The following is a 19121-nucleotide window of genomic DNA, read 5'->3' on the forward strand; positions in this document are numbered from 1 at the left end:
GGGCCGTGAACTCCTACAGCCGACGTGGGCGGAGGGCAGAGGGGGAGCAGTGAACTGCCCCAATGACAGAGTCTTGGGGAGACTCTTTGGAACATTTCCATACTCAAAAATACTTCCATTAATTATAATCAATGTATTTTTATGTTTACTAGACAGACTTCAGTATGGATAAAATGTTATGATGCTAAACATTATTCCCCGAATTCTAAGAAAAAATTGTGAGGCTTTCTTATGCTAAAAGCATTGGGAGCAGTCTGTGCAGCCATCTGATCGGAGCAGAGCGGCTGCTACAGTTTGCAGATTGTGGAGATTTTAAAGTAAAACTAATAAATCAAAATGCAGGCGGCTGCAAAATTACACTGCTTCCAAACACTCCTGCATTTAGACATGTTTTTACTTATTCTTGCACTTAAGGCTTTAAACATTAAGTCTAGACTATAGATATCTGAAATAAGATACCAAAACCCCTCCCCAAGCTGGCATGATTTCAAACACAGCATGTAAAGTATGTACAGGAAAGACAATTAACAGAACTTTACAGGTGAGATTACTGTCCTTGGTGACTTGCTTCCAAGGGTAGAGGGAGAAAAGAAAACAAGTTTTTACCGAAAACCATCAAACACTGAGCCAGTGACAAATGACATTGATGGTGACAGACAGCATGTACACCATTCATGGGGAGGTGACAAAGAAAGAACCTTCATTCTGTGGTCTTCCCTCCAAGCCCACCACATCCAACACTCAGTAAAACAGGCACAGATAGACAACCTACACACTATCTTCCCCAGTAGACTTCGGGTCCCACCTAGAATGGCCCCATGGGAGCATATATTTGAATACTTGGTCCCAGTTGACAGAAGCAGTTGGAGAAGATTAAGAATGACCTGTTGGAATAGGGTGTTGGAAGAGCCATGTCACTGGGAGTGGGCCTTGAAGGTTCAAGAACCCATGCCAGGTCCTGCTGTCTGTCTGCCTTCTACCATGCCTTCTACCTGTCTGCCATGAGCGCTCAGCCTGCTGGCTGCCATGCTTCCCATGGTGATGGCCATGGACTCGCCCTCTGAAATGTGATGCTACAATTAAATAAATGCTTTCTTCTGTAGGCTGCCCTAGACAAAGAAACAAGACAATCCTCAAAACTGATGCTGTAGTGATAGGGATGTGGCTCAGTTGGTAGAGGACTTGACTGGAATGCATGAAGCCTTGGGCTGGCTACCTAGCACTGCATAAAACCAGCTATTGTGGGGCATGTTGTAAATGTAGCCCCTGGGAAGTGGAGGCAGGAGGATTAGAAGTTCAAGGTCACCCTTGGCTGCATGGAAGTTCCAGGCCAGCCTGGACTATGTGAGACCATGTCTCAACAAAACAAAGCAAAAACAAAATTCAAACACCTATACTCAACTATGTTAAGGCCAAACGCAATTTTTGAGAGGCGTGAGGCTAAGAGTAATATGGCATCCCTGGGTGAAGATTCTGAACAGGAAATGGACACTAGAGAACCACCCATGAGTGTGGATAAAGAGACATGCTTGTTCGGTTATGTTACCGTGTTTGTTCCTTGGGACTGGCTGGAGTATACGTGCAAATTCTCTGCATTACCTTTGCAGAGGTTATTTACAATGAAAGGAACACGGAGGCCGCAGCATCCACGTTCAGCACTCAGGTGACTAGAGTGACATTGCCTGACAAACAGGGACAAGCCTAGGCTAGGGTCCTGATCACTGTGAGTGCTGACCAACCAACGGATGATCTGGGAACTTGTCTGAGATGCCAAGACCACAGATGGTGTGCAAGCAACAAGGAAAAAAGAAAAAAAAAAAAAAACCTCAGAACTGCCTCTCACCCCCATCTGAAGTGAAAAATAGGCAATTTTATGCATGGGGGAAAAAATAAGACCAAGACTAAAGTGATTGGCCAAGAGCCATCGGTGTTCTGTGAAAACATATGACAAACCAGTCCTCATATTTCACTTAGCAAATACTACTGCAAAACCCAAGCAGGTGTGAGAGAGTTAGGCAGTCTCAACAGACCTGTGTCTGACTTCCTTACTGTAAACACAGAAGTCACAGACAAGAGACAATGCAGTCCACGTGAAAAGACTTCCAACACAGCAGTCCATAAATGACGGTGTCTGAAACTGTCTGGCTGGGAAACTCGAGGACCCTAGCTAGCCACCTAAGTCTTTCAGGAACTGCTCAATAGGGAAAAACATTTTGTCTTCGCAGAACAAACACGTGGCATGATCGTGTATGCTGAAATGGGCTTATTTAGTTGCGCTGAATTTCAATTGGAAAAGAAACCTGGGGACTAATCTGCTCTAACCGAAGAGTTTCAAAATGTACGAACCAGATGAATCCACAGCAATCATCAGGCAGAAAATGAAAACACGAATGTCTTCAGGAAATTAACACCGCCAATCAAGACAGTGGGTTTTTTGGGGGGAGGGGGTGGCCAGATCCTCTTGAAGTTCATCTGGCATCAAAGTATAAAGCAGAAATAACCTAGAAGATCCTGAAAAGAAAAACTATGATGGTAATGATGTTCTACTACACACAGACTCAAGCAACCTGACCACAAGGAGAGATCAATGGAATACGTACAGTAAGGTATCTGCAAACCAGGCAAGAAACAACCAGGTCCAATCAGTCTGACAAGCTACGGAATGTCTGCCTGTGTGCGTGCCTGTGTGTGTGTATGTGTGTGTATGTGTGTGTGTGTCGGGGGGTTGGCTGTGTGGGCCCAGCTGATGGCCACATGACAGGGGAAACAAAGCAGGTCACCTTGAAAGCTGGAGCAGCCCCCAGACCTGTCAAGAATATATGAATGTTTACATTGTCATGTTTTTAAAATGCATTGGGATGACAAGATTCAGTAGAGAGGAAAGCAGTGAGGAGCAAAGGCTTCTGGGAAAACACATAGTATGTCTTAATGACCATGTACCATTTGAGTTCTATATTGAGTTCCTTATGTACTTTTTATATTGCTAAAATGACCCATGCTTTTAAAGAGTAACTTAGGAAGATTGTGGCCTGCCTCTTTGTTAGCTACGTTCTACACCTCCTTTCTGCCTCCCTGGGCAAGAGAGCTGGCCTCTTGCGACCAATGCGAGTATCACAGTATTGTGACAGAACCATAAGGGTGGGAGAAGAGCATGTGTAAATACCATGCAACACAGTGAGGTAAAATCATGCCATGTTCTACACAAGTGCCACTTTCCTCTGCTGGGGGCAGCAGTAAGCTCCATGTGAGTGAAAGGCAACCACAGGCGAGCTCTCACATCAGCTTCCCAGGGAACAGCCCTACAATGGGAACCAGGACAGGCTGGCTGATCGGGGGTGGTGTTTAAATCTGCCACAAACAAGTCACAGATAAAACATGGAAGAAGGAACCAAAGCGAAGGGAGATGCTTAAGATGACCTCCTTCCAGATTCTGAACCTTTTCTAATATTCAAAGCATCACAGTAAAATTACACTTAAAAGCAAACACCGTGAGCTCAAACATTTTCCCTTTGTATATGTAAATTCCAGCAAAAGCCGGCCATGGTGGGTCATGCCTTTGAATCACAGCAAGGCAGGTGGATCTCTTGTGATCTTGAGGCTAGCCTGGTCTATACAGCTCCAGTCTGGTCAGGGCGATATAATAAGCTCAAACAAAACAAATACTAGCAAAATAAGAATTCATGCTTTAGATCATGGGCTCCCTCTTGTGGTACACAAAAGCCTGCTTCCGGGAGTGGCATGTCAGCCTGGAGGACCTTCTAGAATTTTCCAACAGGGGAGACTTTCATCTTTGCCATTCAGTGATAGGGAAACAGCTCACTCACTGGCTTCCTTTTGGTACCTTCGCAGGGACCTGTGTTCAGCTCGGGTGTGCCGTACCCACTTTGCACAGCGGTGGCACATACAACATCTGCCCACATGAAAGTTTTGTTGTCAAGATTGCTCCTAAAGCATGTGTGGACCATATGTCACGAAAAGACTTACCTATGGCTCAGGGAAACCCTAGCTTCAACTTGTGTTTGGGTAAGTTCCGGGGTAACTTAGAGTCATGATCACTAACAAACCAAAAACGTGAATCATGGACCAGTTTTCCCAAGAAATAAGAGTAACTTTCTATATTCTTCCCCCAGCATTACCCCAAGGGACATACAGAAGACTTCCTTTTGTGCATCAGCTTGCTACTGCAAGCACTTCCTTGAATGACAAGGCATAAATAATCACACTTCCCAAAATAGTAAAATGTCACCCTCATTTACATACTGATGTCAGTGTACGAAAACAGGGAAACTTATACTTGGTGCTAGCCAAAATCCTACATTTTGGCTTAGTGAATTTCAGTCAAACAATTGTTTCCTAAACTACTTTATTCCATTTGCTTTAGACTAAGGAAGTTTTTTCTAAGCTTATTATTTTCTTTTATTAAGATGGTGGGAAAGGTGGGGTAGGCATACGCTGGGAGGTGTCAGAAGGGAGTGATGGGAGAGTTAGGGGCAGATACAATCATGAAATACTGCATGTATGAGTGAAACCATCTAAGAATAAAGAATTGTCTTTTTAAAAATTAAAATGTAGAAATCTACCCTAAAGACATTGAAATGTAATCTTCTATTTTAGATATGAGGGTACTGGGAGGGAAGACGGCCAGACTCCAAAATCTGATGCCCTCCTGGTCCTACGGTAGACAATGGGCCGCTCCTGCTGGAATGCGCTCTTAGCTACCATCTACTGCCCCAAGAACCTTATCCCTCCCTGGGCTGGGACTAAAGACATGTGCCACCATGCCCACTTGGCTCTTCATGTTTTAGTTCTCAATTTCCTCTAAATAAAGGAGGACTGTACTATCAAAAGAGAACACAACTCTACTTCTACTTCAGGTATGAAATATAAATATGCTTTATTATCCTAACGAGTATCTTCCACGGGGAGAATAACCTCACACTGTGCCACTATTACCTCAGAGGACCCAAATAGCAGATGCTCTGAAATGCTGAGGTTTCTGAGGATAGACAGATTGTTTGCTTAGACTTCTATCAGAACCCTGACCACGCAACTCCAGGATGACCCAAACAGGATCGATCTGGTGGTGTTGTTATAGCAAAGTCTGATGTCTTAGACACTGTTCTACAGCTGTGAAGAGACTCTGTAAGCAAAGCAACTCTTATAAAGAAAAGCATTTAATTAGGGCTGGCTTACAATCTCAGAGGATTACTCCATTATCATCATGGTGGGGAGCGTGGAGTCACATTCGCAGTGGCCGGAGCAGAAGCTAAGAGCCTGTATCCACAGGCTGTGGGCCTAGACTGGACTTTTGAAACCTCAAAGGTCCCCCCACCCACCCAGTGACACACAAGGCCACACCTCCTAGATCCTTTCAGAGCCCCACTGTGTGGGGTATAGGCACTCATAGCCCATGGGGGGGCATTCTTATGCAAAGCAGCACAAAGGCAGGCCGCAAACTCTCCGCAGGTCCCATTAGCAGGTTGTGAACGTCCACTTTCCCCAGTTATACTCAATGCTCTGACAAACATCAGCCAAACTTAACCTCCCTACTTCCCAACGGGAAAGGCGCTTTACAACATTTGGTCTTACTGCCTCCATTTGACCTTCATGAAGCTGTGGCAGACACGGAAATTGCCTCCCTGTTAGAAGACTTACATGTAGGCGTTATCTGATCTAGTATAGAGATATTTAGGCAGTGGTTTAGGTCCATGGCTTGGGGCATGGTTTAGCCTTTATTTCTTCAAATATCTAGGTAACATCCTTTAAAAGTAACATACAGGGAATTAATCCCTAAGAACCAGGCTTTCAGCACTTCTAGTTGACAAGAACTAAGTTTTAACATTTGTTTCTTAAGAACTTTGACTGTCAGAATGTAAATGGCACTGAGCAAGGAGAAATGAGGCCAAATTTCACAATAGTTGCAAAGCAACCTTGGAGCAGAGTCAGCGCCAGCCTCTCTGCTCACTCCCTCACTCTCTGTCCCACCCCAGAGCAAACCCAGGACACTCGCCCAAGAGCTCAGTTCCCCTCCCCAGCCTTACTCAGGCAGGTGCCTGTCTTCCAAGTCACAAATGAAGAGAGCCTTGTCAGGAAAACAAGTCTAACACAGGCCAGCCTTGGGAAACGGTGCTGAATTCTCCCAGCAGTGCAAAATCAACTTCCTTAGCTCTCCTTGACTCAAGAAGACCTAAGCTCGGTTTCTTAGCGTTCTCCCAATTATCCTTGCCCATTTTTGTTGAATGTGCTACTGTCAAGGTCATGGCTAACTCCAGCAACCCCAAGGTCCCAGCTGATCTAACCCACCCGCTGCACTGACTATGGAGGGCTGCTCACCTACGCTGCAGCTTTTCAGACCCTGTACTACACTGTCCAGATGATATCCAACCCATCTCCCTTGCCAATCCCATCTCACTTCCTTTAGTTAGCTTTGGTCTCAGGCACTTGGCCACTGCTCCACTCTCTGCTTACCCCTTGTAAATGCCCTGATCTTGGACTATTCAGACTGCAGCAGCTTAGAAGATCAGACGCTACACACCTCTCTCTTTGAAACCCACCAACTCCTGTTCATGTCACCAGAAACAAAAACCCTTAGTATAACCATCATTTGCCTGTGGCCCTATGCTGCTCGCTTTATTCCTGTGTCCAGGCAAGCCTGGCCTGGCTGTATCCTAAGATCTCTGCATTTGCTACCCTGTCTACACTCAGTCCCACTGCCTTCCCCTGGGATTGCTTGCTCTGCTGTTTCAAGTCCCTGCCCAGAAGATACTTTTCAATGGAGGAGCTTTCCTGAAAGCACCCCGTATCCTGGCCCTGAGCCCCCAACCCCTGCCTACCCCACAGTTCTCCAAAGTTCAAGTGGCACCAGAACAAGAGTTTCATTCATCTGTTTGTTCTAGGTCTGCACCTAGAATGTCCCATGAGTGCAGCTTTGCTTGTTGCGGTGCCACAAGCATCTACAATATTGTCTGGCACACGGCAGGAAGTCAAGAAACACTTGGCTGTAATCAAAGCATCATATTCATCAGACAATACAGATGTCTATGAATTATTCGTACAGAAAAGAAAGCTGAAGGAACAGAGAACACTAAATAACAGAGGATTAAGAATGACCATACATGATGATAGAGACCAGCCTGTCAAAGAAGATACAAGCCACAGCTGAGTGTGAAGGAACATGCCTATAATCTAGCACGTGGGAAGCTCAGGAATAGGGCTGTTATAAGTCTAGGCCAATCTGGGCTACACACAAAACTCTGCTTTAAATAAACAGATAAGTAAACAAGTCAATAAAAAAGTAAACACAGAGAGACTGACAAATGCAAGGTACAAACAACTTAAAATTTTCTAATCCAGGCATGGTGACACATGCCTGTAATCAAGTACTCAGGAATTTAAGGCAAGAGATCTGAAGACCAGCCTAAAGTTCAAACTTCTATCTGAAAGAGAAAGAACAGGGAGAGGAGAAAGGGGAGACAGCTAGCTGTCACATGGTAAAATGGAGGAAAATTATATTAATTTTAATTTTAATGTTTTTATTTAATTCAATATACGAATAATGTTATTTCCACATTTAAATAATGAAAAATTTTAACTATCGTGGAGTTGTTGTTATTGTGTCTTTATGTAGCCCAGGCTGTCCTGGAACTCACTCTGTAGACCAGGCTGGTTTGAAACTCAAGACATCCGCCTGCCCCTGCCTCCTGAGTGCTGAGATTAAAGGCGTGAGCCACTATGCCTTGCTACATGGTAGTTTTTAGTATTAAGTACTTGGAATAGCGCTTATTTCACTGCAGAGAACATCTCAGATAGCACTACCATGTCTCAGTGCTCAGAAACTGCGTGTGGCCAAGAGGCTGCCATATTGAACAATATCATGTTCTGACCCAAAAGCAACCACCGCAATGAAATGGGGACTGCCTTACACATCTGCTCTCTATTGTTAAGTGGAGTTCAAAACATGACCCTCAGGCAGGATCATGGTGTACTACTTCTGTCAGAAAAGCTTCCAAGAATAAAACAGAAGAAAGGGTGTCTCTTCTGATACGTCACTGCCATCAAGACAAGTGGCTTGTGCTTTGACGGCAGAGGCCAGGGCCCTTCTCCCTGCTCTGTGTGACTAAGAAACAAGTCCTTACAGTCTGCTGTACATTCAGATAGCACAGCCATTGCTTTTAGCTAGAACCATCAGTACGATTTCCACTTGACTGGTATGGATCTCGGGTCCGCCCTGCACTGAGGGACTGCACTGAGAGGTGACCTTTTCCAGTGTTAGAGAAATTGCCTCACCTGTACATCTGCATTTTACTAATACAGACTGAAACAAGGAACCAAGGAGAAGGCTTTTTTTTTTTTTACACATGCAATGCCTGCATTTAAGCACTACCGTTTTCAGAGATGAACTACTATGTAAGGAAAGTGCTTCCATGGCTCTTATCAGTGACTTTACCGTCTCTCAGAATCCCTTCATTTACAAACACGTATTTACTACTATCTTAAATTATTGATTATTGGCAGGGGAAATAACCACCCCACCATCACTCTCTAGTAGCAGAATTTAAAGAACCCAATTAAAATGCACCTCAAAGCTCTAAGATTCTACACTTTGTACATGCTTATGCACCTGTCTGTGTGTGCATGCGCACACTCGTAAGTGGAAGCCAGAGGGTGCCATATGCTGCACCTACTTACCAGTGGCTCTGATCTGTGGTCATGTACTCCTGCAAACCAGTGAGCCCTGCCTGGGTGCATCAGCAAGGCAGAGAGGTTGCAGACTCCTGTTAGCTCAAATCTTCTAACGCTAGGAATCAACGAGATGCCTGTGGGAGAAAAGAAACTGTATTACATCCAGGACAAGCTTCAAGGAGACTAGAAAGAAAGCAGGTTTTCTTTTCTGTTTGTATGTGTGTGTGTGTGTGTGTGTTTAAAGTGATGGTGCAGAGCAAGTTAATTCGTGGCCTTCGACACAACACAGCGATCTTTGTATCAAATGATGTCCTTTGCTTTAGACATATATACATATAGCAGGATCTGGTTACTTTTTACAAGTCTGACCCTTCACCCAATAGAATCTGCTGTCTCTAGCGATAAGACTAGGAGATATTTTTGATTCAAAAGAGGCAGGGGAAATGGCTAGAAGACTGACTCAGGACACACAGATGTATTTCTATAACCAAAGGAGCTGGGAAGCCAAAGTAAAGGGACCGCCATGATTTGGAGGCTAGCCTGGACTATATAGCAACTAATCTAGGCCAACCTGGGATGCAGTGTGCAGTACTGCCTCAAAGAGGGAGAGAGGAAGAGAGGAAAATGTCAGTGAGAAAAGAGAAGAGAATTGAAAATGATTGAGTTATTGACAGATAAGCTGATTGAAACTCTGGGCTTATTGTAAAAACATGAAAGCGACTGGATATTTATGTTAAATCACAACTGTAAAGCTGTCTGCATACATGGAATGAAAAGACCACTTGGCTTGGTGTGCACTGGGATGAACTGTCTCTGTTCTCCCTAGATGGTCTCTCACACTGGTCTCTCTGCTGCTTTTTTAGGGAAAAAAATCAGTATGATTTCATTATTTTAAGTTGTTTACAGATGCCGCAGTCTTCTTCAAAGGTTTATTTCACATTGAATCGGCTGAAAACCCCTTCAGCTGGCCCTGCTCCAGTGACACTGTAGCAGGAAACTGCTCTTTACACCTGCTGGGAACCTGTGTGAGCCTAAGGCACGTTCTGTTCAATGGAGGCTGTGCTTTGCTCCACGTTTAACTCAGAACTGTCCATGCTTCAGCCTGAGTATTTTCATGGATGCTTTCTTTTTGCCAAACTTGCTGTTCCTGCCCTTGCCCCTCTAATCCACCTCAGCACACCGCAAACTGAGCAGTGTCTCTCTAGGCCTCGGAACTTGTCCCATGGTACTCCTGACAGCTCCCAGCCTAAAGCCTCCGAGGCCTGAGGGCCTGGTCTCCTCCCACCTCCCAGGCTCTTGTGGCCTGCTCTCAAACCCCAAGGCCCTAGCCAGGCTTTCTCCTTGTCCACAGGGATCTGTCAGGGCTGATCCCTCTGTGAGGCCGCTCCCCTCTACATGCCAATCCTTCCTATCAGAGATGACAGCATAGGCTTTAACCCAAGTGACATCACGCTGCCCTCCCTACTCTGAGTCCTCCATGCTTTGCTAGAGTGTTCTCTTCCAACACTGCATTTGCTCACCTGTGTGCTTTTAGGAAGCCCATCTCTGAAAACCTCTGTAAGCTCCCCGGGAACCCTGACTGTTAGGCTATACAGAAAAGACGACATAGCTATACAGACCATGAAACTGGATAGTGCAGAGAGGGAGAGTCTCATGGTGGCTGCGCTCTTCTCCTGAGGATCTTCCAGCCTCCTCAGGTGTAACTCTAATTGTCTAGATCACCCAGGGCTTTTCTCAGTCTGTAGTTACGTGTTTTCAATGTCTTCATGTGCAACCCCATCTTTTGATATGGAGCCTTTATAATCCCCAGTCTGTAAGCCTTTGCTTGTTCCAGACTCTATATATAGGATAGTGGACATGGTGGTGCATGCCTTTAATCCCAGTGCTTAAGAAACACAGTCAGGTGAATATGAGTTCAAGGCTAGTCTGGTCTACATAGCAAATTCCAGGACAGCCAGAAATTAACAACAACAACAACACCCCGTCTCAAAAAAAAAAATCTTTGTTTACCTTAAATATCAGTTTAATTCCACACTGATAAAAAACAGGTTAGGGAACATAGGTCCAGAAGACATAGAAAAATACATGCAAATTTTATCACACAAAAACTAAATGCCAAGAACAGCACCATAGCTTGTAACGCAGCACTGACACTGATGGAGCCCTGGGTTCATGTCTAAGAAACACAGCATTAGAAAACAAAAACCCAGAAGAGATCTAAGTGTGACCATCATCCATAAGCTGTCATTAGCCTTCTTAATCTAAAACAAACAACAACAAAAGCCCCACTTCATACAGCCGCATGGAGTAGATAAACCTGCAACCCCAGCACTCAAGAGGCCGGCAGAGGAAGGACCAGGCAAGATCAAAGGCTACTTGAATTTAGATGCTAAGACCGGGCTCTTAAAACCAAGGGCAGGGCCTACAGTTCTGTGGCACAGTATTTGGCAATTCCAAAGTTATCTCTAGCCATGCTGGAGGGAAAGTCTCAGTTGTTATCTGAAAAAGACTTGTCCAGCAGATTCTCATATAAACTGGGGTCTTCAGAATTGTCCCTGGGGGGATATACTGGTTGGTTACACAGGTCCTGGGGTCAATCAACAGCACTAACAAGGAAACACACACACACACACACGAAAAGCTACCCATGACACCTCCCTAAACCCCATTAACACATCCTCTTACATTGCTGGTAAGGTGTATGATCTGGCCTCAAGTAGCAGAAAGTATCATTCATGTTTTAGTGCTATGGGCAGTCAGTAATTAATGTTTGTATGAGAAATACATGGCAGGCTAGGATGCTTTTAATTTTTAAAATGGATGTACCCTAGTGTCTTGTTGCTCTATTGGTGTGAAGAGACACCATGACCAAAGCAACTCTGAAGAAAGAAATCACTTAGCTGGGGACGTGCTTACAGTTTTAGAGGTTTAGTCCATTATCATCCCGTCAGGAAGCATGGTGGCAGGTGTGCCAACGATGGTGCTGGAGAAATGGTTGACATCCTGGTCTTCAGGCAAGAGGGAGCCACTGGGCTTGGCATGGGTTTTGTGAAACCGCAAAGCCAAACCCAAGGAACACACTCTTCTCCAACAAGGCTCCGCACCTGATCCTTTCAACCAGTGCCACTCCCTGGTGACTAAGCATCCAAACATATATGCCTATGGGGGCCATTCTTACTCAAACCACAGTACCCAATAATCCAGGAAGAGTGTTCTTCAAAGAATCTGCCCTTCTGCGATCACACTCTCTCAGACGGGCAGCTGCCTACAGCTGCCCTTCATGTGCAGGGAGGAGCTGGCTCTGCCCTACTTCATTTGTTATGAATGGTTACGCTTCTTTATGATAAAAACTTGCATTAAAAAATATATGCTTTGAAAGACTGAAGATGGTCTTTGCTTTCTTCAGTGCTTTACCCTAATCATCAAAACAAAATGTCTGCACTGGAGTCGTCGTTGGAGCAAGGAGGAAGGTACACTATGGAGACACTACACTGCAATGTCTAGGAGCCCTTACAGGGTGAAGTCAGAGGAACAAGGGGTTGAAGCTCTCTTCAGCAGATTTCCAAGGTCCAGACCTCAGGGCCCAGAGTTCGTTTCTGCTCGCCTGTCCTGTGCACCTCCCAGCTACCTCCTAGAGAACCCAATTCACACGGTGTCCTGGGCCTGTTATGTAACTGTGGTTGAAGATATTTTTCACCAGACTCTTTAAACAAAGGTTCACGTGACACGTTTCTGCTTGAGTTTAGTTCCAGGAAATGTTTGGTTTCTGCAGATGTTTATGTGCTTCTGGTTGTCAACACACACAAACTATGCAACTCTGTGTTTTCCTTTTCTCGCTTTAGCAACTAGAAAGCCCCCAAATCAAATCTGTTCACCAATTCTGCCCAATAGAATGGCTTAAACCTTATTTTTTATAAACCTATTTTACCTTTTGTCCTGAAATATGCTAGTGTCATAGTGGCTTATAAGTTCCAGACTAAAGTAGAAAAGGGGAAAGCATTGCAGTGTGTCTTGCACTAAGAAGGATACCTGCTAAGAATTCAATTCTGTGTTGCCTAAAAGAACCCTTTAGGACACAATATAGCCCTCTTGCCTTTTTATGCAAACCCTGTCCACAGCGCTTGACTGAGACACAAATATACTCCCAGCTCAATTTCCCTAGCAACCCTGAGAAGCATGAAGGGCTTTGTCAACTACATCAGTGAGAGTTCTTTAATTACTATTTTGAAAATTAAAGTGTTTTGGAAAAGCCAGCTAAAGGGCTTTCTGGCAGGTGTTCTTAGAGACTGGGACTAAGCATACAGATCTACAAGCCAAGGGGCTACTTCAACTGTGCCAGAACTTTGGCTCAACATTCCCTGACAGATAAAGCAAAAACAAAAGAGAATTGATGAGAAAGTTATCCCTAGGGATGCTGGGAAGTAAGTCTCAGCCTAACTGTGACTTGTCTAGTTCTTATCTGAGAAAAAGCTTTTCTAGCAGATCATCATATAAACAATAAACTGAGACCTGCCCCTGGGGGATATACTTACTCAGGCTTCCTTGTAGTATATATTACATATGGTACAAATGCAAAGCTGATAGCCGAAGGAAATAAATAAAACCCAGACAGTGTGCAATCAAACTTCTTAACAGTATTTTTCAAATATGGTAGCCACAGAAAGGCTTGATGAACTGGCCAGGAGTGTGGACTGAATCCAGGGCCTCATATTTTACCACTGAGCTATATTGTGGCAAAGGATTTTTAAACAGATTTAATTTTAGTAACCAACTCTTAATAGTACATACCTACACACTGGACACGGTACAAATTTTTGGTAGAATGATCATTTTGAGACTAATAAATATTAATTAATATATATCATACTAGTTGGGGGTTGTGTGAGCATGCCTTTAATCTCAGCACTTAGGAGGCAGAAGCTGGCAGATCTCTTGTGAGTTTGAGGGCGGCTTGGTCTATACAGTAAATTTCAAACCAGCCAAGTCTTCACAAGAGCGCCTTGTCTAAAAGAAAGTATGGATAGTTATGTAGAGGTATAACATTTTTAAAAGATAATATAGAGTGCTAGCCTTATATTTAGATTTATAGTATGTATAGTTAGCAAAGCTGTAGCTCTTCTATTAATGGCTAAAAATCAGAACTTGAGGGCAAATGTTAAGTCAGCTCCAGTGAACACTGCCATTCTGTGTCTTGTTTTGGACACCCACGTGGGATTCAAACTACACTGTGAGCTAGCCAATTACCAAGCTCCCCCATATCCTCCCACAGCCCCCCCCCCCACGGCCTCACTCATGGACACACACACAGCCACCTGGCTCGGGAATCCTGGAAGGAAGCAGAGCACAGCAGCAGCAGAGGACTCGGAGGGGAGAATCCTCTGCTTTATTTAAAGGAAAGTTTCAGGTACCTCTGTCTGTGGGAGGGAGAAGTCCGCATGTCTGTCCATGAGCTACTCTCCTCCATCTGGATGGGAACGGGGGGGGGGGGGATAGGGTGATTGCAAGGGTAGGGACCTAACATGCTGGTTTGGAAGCCTTGTGTTTCAAGCAGAAAGCAGGGTGGTTCTCTAGTGGCCCAGGCTGTGGGCAGAGTTACCATGAAAGCCAGAGTAAGAGTTCCTTCTGAGCTCAGAGTCGCAGCATCCCATCCAGAACTCAGAATCCACACACAGTTCCTCTGATACCACACACATTTACCAAGCATGCTAGGCAACGCGGGTGACTTCCTCGTCAAGGTTTTGGGGAAGTGAGCAGAATATTAATCGGAGTTAAACTAAGTTAATGGTTTTGTCATTCTTGAGCTACCTTCATATTTAAAAAGAAAATCTGACATAGTAGAACAGAAAAAGACATGATTAGAGTCATTTAAGAGCTACAACAAATTCATAGATTAACTGTTAAATGAAGTATTTTCTTTAACAGCTAGAAAATGCAACACTGCGGATTATTTAATGAGGGCTAGAGTTCAGATCACCAGACATGACAGCCAATCACGTTGATAGACCATGACAGCCAATCACGTTGATAGCCCCAGTACTTTCAGAACAGGGAGAACAAGAGGCCCATGATGGGCAGACCCAAGGCTTCCGGTTCATCTCACCACATCTGTAACCTTCAGAAGACCTTGTTTTAATAAATAAGTTGGAGAGACACCAGGGAGATTCCTGATGTCAATTTCTGGTGTCTACAAGCACACACATGTAAACATTTGGATGCACATACCACATACACACAAAAATGTACAAAGGAAATGCAAACATGCAAACGGCATCTTTGGGTGATAACTTTCTAGAGGAGATGTACAAAGAGAAACTGTCAGGATAAAGTAGGAGTCCATCAGTGTTCCTGGATACAAAACAACAGACAAAAAATAGTGCCTCATAATTCATACTGAAAGCCATCTCATAGAACAGGAATAGCTTTTACCTAACACATGTTCATGTCTGCTCAAAAGACACTTTCTAAGAATAAGGAAATAAATCTTCAAGAGCTTTACAGAGGAAATTACAAGGTGGGCAAATGAAGAAATCTCCTCTTTGTGGGTTAAAGAGTAAATGGCCCTGACTTGAACCTGGACACACAGACTTTTAGCTAAAGTCTCTACAAAGTTCTTCAAGGAGCATGGTAAACACAGCCAAAAAAAAGGCCTTTAATACCTTGAGGAGAAGTTAAGTAATATGCCTCCCAGAAATTATGGATTTATATTAAAAAAACAATGATAAATAAAATGTTAAGGACAGATAAAATGTCAGAGAAGTCAGAAAAGTTCATTACTTTGGAGTTTCCTCTGTATCTGTTTTATGTAGTACAGGTGCACGTTTGTGTCTAGGCTGGGCCATGGGTGTGGAGGGCAGAAGACAACTTCCAGTGTCCTTCCTGAACTTTCCAAGGAGGCTGGCCTGGTCAGCAAGCTCTAGGAATCCATCCGAATCCACCTCCTAAGCACTGGGGCTACAAGCCTACACCACCGTTCTGGCTTTAGTTCTGGGGATTGAATTCAAGCCTTGCTAAGCACTTCATCAAGTGAGCTACCTTCAAGGCCCTTTCAGAAATATGACACAGCAGAAGTAGAGGCACAGAGGAGAGGAGGAGGAGAGCTGCAGGGAAGGAGGGAGAGTGGGGTGGGGAGAAAGGATGAGGTTGCAGGGGAAGCCACCCACAGGATGTACTACTGTCAAGAAAGCAGCTGTCCTGTCCTTTTTACAAGCACACTTGGTTCTACCAGGAAACACAGGAAATAAGAGACCACCTGTCCTTAAGCAACAGAACACACAATTAGAATTTTAATAAGGAGAAGTAGCAAATACATAAAAATCAATGTAGTGTGGATTAAACTCTACAGAGTTCAGGAGATCAGAGTAACAGAGGTGAACCAGGTACTGAATAAGGGGCCAACTCAGAAATAACGATAATTATGTCATGAAATGTTGATTTACCTTTAAAAGCAAAAAGGGAACCAAGAAAACACACAATTACATAGAAATATGCCTCCATATTCAATGTCCGCCTAGCAGGGCCTGGCGGCCAAAGACAATTAACTAGAATATTATTAGAATGCCTGTGGCGAAAACTATTTGTTTTCAATTAACACAATGGACTGGAGGAGTTTGTTCCATCAGCCACAGGATTAACTGTGCATTAAGAATCAGGATCTGAGCCGGACGGTGGTGGCACACAGCCTTTAATCCCAGCACTTGGGAGGCAGAGGCAGGTGGATTTCTGAGTTCGAGGCCAGCCTAGTCTACAAAGTGAGTTCCAGGACAGCCAGGGCTATACAGAGAAACCCCTGTCTTGAAAAAAACCAAACATCAACAAGAATCAGGACCTGTATCCAGAGGTTCACCAGGGATGCCTGGTGCGTCCAAGGAAGCACCAGCAGTACCACTCTAAGAAGCAGGGGTTATCCTAACCAGAAATGCTCAGTTCCTTGTTCTTACAATGCCCAGAATCGGACAGTAAGTGCGTTGCCAGTTCAGACTGTTGCTCACCGGAGTATGAAATACCAAGCTCTTTAAACTAGCTCATCTGCACAGCGCTGGTCCCCCTGGAGTTGGTTGGTTTGTTTTGTTTCTCTCCTGGTGAGAAGAAACCTGTGTTCGGTCAGGCCTCTGTGGCCTCCTAGTGCTGGCCACGGAGAACAGCAGCCTCTCTGTCCCTAGTAACAGTTCAGCAGCCAATGCTTCTACCACAACAGTGGGAGCCGACTCCTGCCCTCCACTCCTCTTCCACATGGGTAATGGCCATGCCCCAGATGCCCCAGCTTAACGTCTCAGACACTGCTGGGTCACACCAAGCCGAGGCAGACGAGGAAGAATCATGTCACGAGCTTCTCCATTGGTACTGCCCACCAAGATGTCACCTAACTAATGTCAAGGACCCTTTCTGTTCTTTCTTTGCTTCAAACAAGATTTTAATTGTTGTTTGTTCTTTTCTTGTGTATGACTTTGTCTTTATTGAAATCCTAGAAAATTCACCCACTATATTCTCTATGACAAAACACTATCAAAAGCAATTAATACTTCTGCCTTGCAGAACACTCATGCTTGACTAAGCTCTTGCTAACGAGAACCCTGGGCCACACAAAGAAGGCTCCACTCTCAGCCAGACCCTAAGGCCAACAAGCTTTCTTGGAGGCAACAAAGACCGGCTACTTGGGAAAAGACTACTGGGCCAGAGAGGAAGGCCAGGTGCTGGCTACCAACTGCTACCCCCAGAAGACTTAGTCGACACAAAACATCAGTGTTTGTTTCACTGGACCACAAATAACATTTCAGACGTAAGAAGTTAGGTCTGGAGAAAAGTTCAGGAATGAGTGAGGGCGTTAAGGTCATCTAGATTCCCCCAATCAATCACTAATCAAAAACAAACACAACGAAGTTATGATGGAGGAAAAAAGGTAAGTTCAGGTTCTCTCGCTGGGCTGTGAATAACGCGCTCCATTACAATCTAAATTGCCAGGCATTATGAAGTTTTATTATAATCACACGCACAAAGTGAAGCGGTGATGCACACAGGGTGGGGGTGTACAGCAGAGGTCAATCTTGCCATGAGAAATCAAAGTTGGTGAATATGGAATGAGTTGGTACACATGCAGTGGCCAGACCGCCACTTGGCAGACAGCAATAACCCATTACCTTACACAACGCAATGCCTGTGCATGCCTGATTGCAAAGCTGAGCCATGTTCCTTACGTCACACTTGTGAAACAATCATGTGACTTTCATAAACAAACAAAAATGACTTTATGAGTATGTTCAAATCATCAAGTAAACAGACAAAAACCAACTCGGTGTGAGTGTGTATTGATGCACAGAAAACCTGGAGAGGAAAAAAATCCACTCCAATTATTTTCTCTTTCCTCATTCTTTTCCATTTGTAAGTATTTGTTTTAGATGTAGTCCCTTTAAATATATTTAGGAAATGAAGCATGATTGAAAGTGAGCTTACTGATAATCAGAAAGTAGAACGTGAGAGCCGGGCAGTGGTGGGAAGGTCTCAATTCCAGAACAGCCAGGCTGTCTTGAAACAATTAGAAGAACAAGAAAAAAAAAAAAAAACTAATAAAAAAACAAACAAACTGGGGGGTGGGGGGGATGTGAACTACTGTGCAGAAATCTACCACTAGATGGCACTATATGGGGCAATTTTAGAAAATATTGCATTATGAGATTCAAACTGTCAAATGACAAAAACGGTTTTACGGAGGCAGGATATGATCAAAACAGTCCTGTTTTGTTTTGTTTTTAGCTATTGTGCCATTTCAAAAGCAGGTAAGGCTACTGAGAGAAAGCAATAATCAAGTTAAATATTTGCTAACTAATTTGATATACCAACTACTTTTCTGATATTTTTAAAACGGAAATAATTCTATCTCTACCTCCCAGTTCCCAAAAGAACAATGAAGTACAGAAATGTATTTCACTGCACTACAGGTGTGTGTGTGTGTGTGGGGGGTGTTTGTGCTGCAATCCATCGGCTTGGTTAAAGGGAACTACATTTCCCAGAATCCCCTTCCACATATGACTCTAGGCCAAGGTCAGTTAAATATGTTTAGCCACTGAGTCATTTCTACCACTTCTTTCTAACTTGTCAAATTATTATTTAGTAGTTTTACTCATAAACCAGGCAAAGGTGACAGTCAACCATCAACACGGCTCCTGAAGTGGACCAGGGGATACCAGACCTAGAGAGGTTCAACTAACTGGATCAGCAGGTGTTTATTACAAGAATGGGTGAGCTGAGTTACTGCCATTTCTCGATCAGTCTAAATCACCCCTCTGACTTCAAAGAAAATGGAACGGAAAACTACTTGTCCGCTTCTGTGACACACAAGGTCAGGTTCTTGCTCTGCCCCTATTTTAAAGGGTTGCTTCTGGCTGTGCCCTCCAGTCTGGGTGACCATTCCACACAGAGACCTCAACCCCTACGTCTAACAATGA

At 44.1% G+C, this 19121-nt stretch overlaps 1 long non-coding RNA gene across 10 annotated transcripts in view; it reads right to left on the minus strand.

Moving 5' to 3' along the window:
• The window catches only part of LOC110296206, a 138619-nt gene that overhangs the window by 90875 nt on the left and 28623 nt on the right, over positions 1 to 19121 (minus strand). For all 10 annotated transcript variants that reach the window (XR_003836902.1, XR_003836897.1, XR_003836899.1 and 7 more), the window contains one exon: positions 8689 to 8816. This is a non-coding gene — a long non-coding RNA (uncharacterized LOC110296206). The remainder of the gene's footprint in view (positions 1 to 8688; positions 8817 to 19121) is intronic.

This window comes from Mus caroli, chromosome 6 (genome assembly GCF_900094665.2).
Source record: "Mus caroli chromosome 6, CAROLI_EIJ_v1.1, whole genome shotgun sequence".
Lineage (NCBI taxonomy): Eukaryota > Metazoa > Chordata > Mammalia > Rodentia > Muridae > Mus > Mus caroli.